Source organism: Mirounga leonina, unplaced genomic scaffold (genome assembly GCF_011800145.1).
Source record: "Mirounga leonina isolate KUSES-001 unplaced genomic scaffold, KU_Mleo_1.0 Mir_92, whole genome shotgun sequence".
NCBI lineage: Eukaryota > Metazoa > Chordata > Mammalia > Carnivora > Phocidae > Mirounga > Mirounga leonina.
Genome location: NW_023270852.1, coordinates 6,209,958 through 6,215,891, shown reverse-complemented (window position 1 = coordinate 6,215,891; position 5,934 = coordinate 6,209,958). Strand labels below are relative to the sequence as shown.

Below are 5,934 nucleotides of genomic sequence, written 5' to 3'. Positions count from 1 at the left end.
AGAGCCTGCTCTTGGGGCGCCTGGGTGGCTCAGTCGGTTAAATGTCTGCTTTTGGCTCAGGTCACGATGCCAGGGCCCTGCTCAGTGGGGGAGCCTGCTTCTTCCTCTCCTGCTCCCCCTGCTTGTGCTCTCTGTCAAATAAATAAACTCTTAAAAAGTAAATAAATAAATAAGGAGTGTGCTCTGCCCCACACCTGTGCCTGATAGTGAGGCTTACAGAGATCACTCGTACCCAAAACAGCGTGTTATTGTAGTCCCAACATCTGTTCAAAATATGGGACTTTTTGCTCACAGGAATGGCCCCTTTAGAAAACTGTATCTTTGCCTTTTCTCCTGAAGCTCCTGAAGTATTTAACAGACCCAAAAGATCTTTGAATAATGATCAGAAAATGACCACCCTCCTCTCCAGGTTCTTTGATTTTTGTGGAGTTGCTCTGGTGACCTCCCACCCGTGTTGCCCGTCTTGCTGCTCATGGCCCAGGGGCTCTCTGGCAGCTAGTAGCCAGTGCCCAGAGGCTGAAGTCCTGGGCTGACTGCCTACAAACATCTCCTAGCCACCCGGACCCCTATTCCCGCTTTAGGAAGGCATCCCCTGGTCTGTGGTGCTCACCCTACTCCCGCACACTCATGCGGTGCCTGGGAGCTCGGCTGCGCTCTCCGGGCCTGTGGCTCTTGCCCAATTCACGGCACAGGTGTCTCCACAGCTTTGCTTGGGTCTGCACTTTGCATCTATGTCCCTGGCTCTAGCATCCCCATGGTCTGTCCCTTGTTTTCAGAACTTTTTAGAACACTTAACAGACCAGGGGCTGATGCCGTTCCATAGCAGAGTTCTGCAGACAGTGTGAGTTCCTAACAGCCTTGGCCTGGAGAGGGCAGATGCCATGGGAGAGAGAGGGTCTGCTGATGGCACTTCCAGAGACGCTCTGTGGCCTGAGCTCACAGAGCTCTGCTTTCACCTTGACTGTCACAGACTCACTGAGTGACCTTGGGTGAGTCTGTTTCCCACTCTGGGTCTTGATTTCCTCTTTTGTGCAGTGAAAAGCCTTCCTCCAGCCCTGATCTCCCTGGTCTAGTGGGTGTTAGAGTGGGGTAAGTGAAGTCATAGGTCTTTGGACAGTATAAAGCTGGACAGGAAGGCAGTCTTATGGGTAAGGTGTTTCATTGGCATCCAATACGAGAAGACATCTTTATCAACCATCACTGGTTACCAGGAATAGAAACAGTCTGAACACGACTTCAAGGAGGGGCTACAGGGGAACCCCCAGGCACCCCAGGAGAGGAATTCCAGCCAGGCTTCACAGGGACCAACGTCATCGGAGACCTGGCTCTCTGTCTCTGGCTGGGAGCGTGTGCCTCTCTCCTCTCCATAAACCAGTTCTTTCTCCAACGCTCATAGTTGGTTCTCCCAAAATTCTCCCAGTCACAGTGCCCCATACCATGGAGCGAATTCTGTCCTTGTGGCCTAAGTCCCAGCCTGGTGGGGGTGTCCCCCCTTAGACCAATCCAGACTATGTGTCGAGTAGGACCCCATGTCACCCAGAACTGACATCAGCGTGTGGCAGGGCAGGCTCTCTGAGAGGGAGAGGTTAGCCCACGCTTGCTGGAGCTCAGGATGTTTCATTTTACGAGTAAAGCAAATCAGGGAGTCAAAATGACTGAGGCACCGTCACTGCAAGAAGGGCCTCCCAACCCATAACACAGGCCTGTCCCCCTGGCAGCCCTTCCGCCCTTCTCTGTTTCAGACGCAGACAAGTGTTTGTGCCGGTGGCCACGTTCTGTTATAAAGAGACGGAAATCTAAGTGCCGCCCCGCTGTAGCCAGGCTGGACATGCTGGGAACCTAACGTGGGTGGGAAGGGCTGCCTTCCGTGGTGGAGCCTCTGAAGCAGGGTCTGCGGGCCAAGACAGAGCAGCGTCGTGTTCCAGGCGGGCACCCGGGCTGACGTCTCTGCTCACAGCTCACTAGAACTGGGCCGGCCACTCACCGCACGTTAGCACTACGAGGCGTCCCCGGGACACACCTCCTGCCTCCCACTCTCCAACTCCATGGATGGTGGCAGACATATCCCATACCCACACCCTCCTGGCTGCACTAGGAAAGAGAACATTTATTTTGAGAAATGGTGCTAGGCTCCCAGGATATAATGGTGAGCACAAAGGCCATGTTTCCGCCCCGAGGACGCTTGTGGCCTGTGCAGAAGGCAGACAAATCTGCCCTGTGTGAGGGTTCACACTGTGAGCAAGGAAAGGACAGGGACCATGATTGCATGGGGGGCACTGGATCTTGTGGGGTGTGGGAGCACCCCGGGACACCTCCCGGAGGAAGGACGCGGGGGCTGAGGCCTGCAGGGTGCATTGGAATGATCGCTAACATTTCTGAACACTCACTGTGTGCCTGGCGCTGTGCATCACACGCAGTGCCTCATGTTCTCCTGCAGCACTCATGCTGTTACTACCCCCATTTTACAGACGAGGAGACTGAGATGTGGCACGCTTGAGTAAGCTGCCCAAAGCTACATGGGTTAGAAAAAAAGTGCCGTAGCTGGAAACTGGAAGCCTGAGGGTCTGACTGCAGGTCCTGTGTGCGTGTGGAACCCCTAACAGCTGACTTTTGCAGGTGGGGAAATACCAGCACGGAACCCCCAGGGGTGGGGGGAGGCCAGCCTGCTTGCAGCCCAGTGAGTGAGGCACAGCCAGGAGCAGGCTGAGGCCTGAGGCCCTGTAGGGCTTTGGGGGCCACATTAGGAAGTTTATTCTTTATCTAGAACATAATAGGTAAGAGGACGCTGAATAAATTTAAGAACAGAGAACGCATGATAACTGTATTTTTAAAAGATGATTCTGTGGGGTGCCTGGCTGGCTCAGTCCGTTAAGCATCTGCCTTTGGCTTAGGTTATGATCCTGGGGTCCTGGTATGGAGTCCCACATCTGGCTCCCTGTTCAGTGGGGAGCCTGCTTCTCCCTCTCCTTCTGCTCCCCCAAGCCTGCTCTCTCCCCCGCTCTATCTCAAATAAATAAATAAAATCTAAAAAGAAAAGATGATTCTATGTGCAGAAAGGAGAGCAGATTGAAGGGGCAGGGGAAGATGTGAGGAGACAAAGTCAGGGCCACTGCAGGGCCCCAGAGAAGGGGCCTGAGGCAAGGGGCAGCTAAGAGAGACATGGGAGGGGGACGGGAACATTCTCTAGGAGGTGAAATTGACGGTGGTTGGTGAAGAGGGGGCTGCAGGAGAGAGAGGTGTCAAGGGGTCGCTTCAGATCCTAGCTTTACCACTAGATGGAGAGAGGGGCCAGTCACTGAGATGGAAGACACTGGAAGGATGTGCTTATTTTCTGCATTCGCCCACACTTGGGTGTAAGTGTGGCTCTCAGATTCTGAGGATATTTAAGAAGAGCCGTGTGTAAGGGAGTGCTTTGATGCCTCTGGGAAATGACAAAATGGCAACCTTGTCTTTCCTGCCCCTGCTGGGCCCTGTACTGTCAGCCTGAGGGGGGCGCCCGAGCCCACCGTCAGCAGAGTAGAGGGAATGGGTTCTCGGCGGCCTTTCTGGAGGCAAAGGCTCAGCCCCGGCTTTCCAAGCTCACTTTGCAGGAAGTTCATAGTGTGTCCTAGAACATTCCGAAGCCAGGTTTTCCCAGGGAAGCCTGAGTACGGGGGACACCCGCGGAACCGTTGCACGTGGCAGGTGTGAAGCCGGACCGCAGAAAATCCCAGGGCAGCACTGCTCCTGGAGCTGGGAGGAGATTTGGAAGTAGAGGACGCGGAAGCAGTCACCAAGTGCACAGCCCTCCGGCAACAGGGAGCACCCCCGCCTCCCCGCAGCGCACACCGGTGGGAGTCATGGCACCTAAAACCCCCTCCAGCTGCTAGGAGTGGAGGCTGCGGATGGCTCACAGCCTGGACGCTCCTGAAAAAACGGCCCTCCACCTCCTCACTGCTGTTCCCAAGGCCCTGTGCGCTTCCCGAGGCAGCCTTGCCTGATTCCAGGCAACCCCGAAGCCCACCGCCACCCCTCCCCAGCCCCCTCCCACCCCCCCAGCCCCCCTACCCCCCAGGCTGCAGAGCTCCATAGGGAGCTGTTATTCAGCTTCGCCCTTGGCCCCATCCTGCTTCCCTCACTCAGAGACTATGCCAGATAAACCAGCATTTCCACCCCCCTCTCAGAATCTGTCTTCAGGGGAGTCTGACTTACTGCACCCAGGGCCTTGTAACGCCTCATCTTGGCTTGTCCACGTAAAAGAATTCCCTTGCCCTGTGTTTCCCACTGGGCTGGGTCCCGAGGGAGCTTCTCGCGAGATTTTGGAGGGTGACCGGGAGGCCGAGGCCCTCTCCTAGCACCGTGGCCGATGTGCTGACTCAGCTCCTTGCAGGAAGCAGCAGCTGGGCCAGGTGTGTGAATTTAGCTTAGCGACGAGGGCCTCAGCCTCTGCATGGCCTCCACCAAGGTCAGGGACAACAAGAACGGACACGGGTTCCAGGCTGTCCTTGTGGGGTCCTCGCTTGTGCCTTTGGGGCTCCAGCCTGCTGGTGGTCTTCGCTTCCTGACTGCCCTGCGGACTTGAGGCCCCAGTGTCAGATGCCGAGACATCCGTAGAGGGGCCATTTACTCCGTTCCCACAATGCATGGGTCAGGTTTCTGCAATACATCCCTTGATATACCCATCTCTTTTTCTAGAGATCTCCTACCCGTTCTGCTTCACCAGTCCCACCCAGACTGACACAGACACGCATTCTAATTAGGGGGAAGTTGAAGCTGCTGCACAGACGAGTGCAGAGGCAAAGAGGGTCGGGATTAGCTAGAATAATAGATGCACCAAGGGCAATGTCTGCTCTTTGAAGAAAGAAACGCGAGCGGTTGGTATGTCTACCGTGGTGCTGGGATAGGGGAGACAGGCTGTCCCCATCCAGATGGGCATGTGGAGCAGGTGGGCAGGCCTAGAGAGACAGGCTTGGTGGATGTTGGAGGAGACCTTGCCCCAGCCTCCTGGTTTAGGGCAGTACCAGCGTCTGACGGGGAGGGGCTGGTAGTAAAATTTTACCTGGCCACTGCACAGTTAGGCCAGTGCTGTTGCTGGATGTGTGCACATACGCAAACAATGCAGTTCATCCATAGGTGGCCTCACTTCTTCCCAGCATCTTTTTTTTTTTTTTTTTTTTTGTGGTCCATAAAAGGCCGAGTTTGAGCGCCCCTGCTGACAGGTGCAGTACTCCGGTGTGGCCGATCAGGTGAGCTCCATCCTACACAGCTTCAGGTCCATGCTGAGACTTTTCCTGAGGGATCTCATCTTATCTAAGGGCGTCTGTTTTCAAGACATTCTCTTGCCATGTTCTTCCAGGAAACAGTTCTTTTACTTTCCACCCTTTGAGTGTTGCCCCTCAGAGTTTCCAGAGCTGGGAGTGACTCACCTGCCATGGAAGGATGAATGAGAATGTAGGCATAAGGAAGCAGGAACAGAACAGAGAGTTACCAACTGAGTCATAAGAGAGGATAAAGAGTAATAGCAACAAAAGGGAATAGGAAGAAGGAGGTTTATTAGCCGTGCTTGAAAACATGTTGGTCCCAGAGTAGAATTCTTAACAGATTCTATGATTCATACATATTTTATCTGCAAAGCTGGAGAAGGCCTGTAAGAAGGGATGTAAGACCCCAGAGCAGTTTACCTTTCAGTTCTGCTGTCCTTAGAAGACCCATCCTTGGGCTCTTTAGCTCTAGGGCCTTAACTAGGTTCCCTGATGCCTTCTCCCCAAACCTCCCCTTCCTCTGAACGGTGGCTTAAGCACAGAGGAGCCGGTTCTCTTGGAAGGGATGCATTGCTTGGAGGTTGCTCAGGTGAGGAGCCTCCCGAGGATAGGACCAGGAGCGGTGCCTCCTGAGGACAGGGCCAGGAGAGAGGAGCCTCCCGAGGACAGGGCCAGGGGAGTGGAGCCTCCCGAG

General features: G+C 54.7%; 1 long non-coding RNA gene across 1 annotated transcript in view; it reads right to left on the bottom strand.

Annotated features, from left to right (window-relative positions):
• Positions 1-5,136: 5,136 nt before the first annotated feature.
• LOC118004131 overlaps positions 5,137-5,934 on the bottom strand; it is a 3,380-nt gene continuing 2,582 nt past the window's right edge. Inside the window, exon 2 of the long non-coding RNA XR_004677493.1 lies at positions 5,137-5,405. This is a non-coding gene — a long non-coding RNA (uncharacterized LOC118004131). The remainder of the gene's footprint in view (positions 5,406-5,934) is intronic.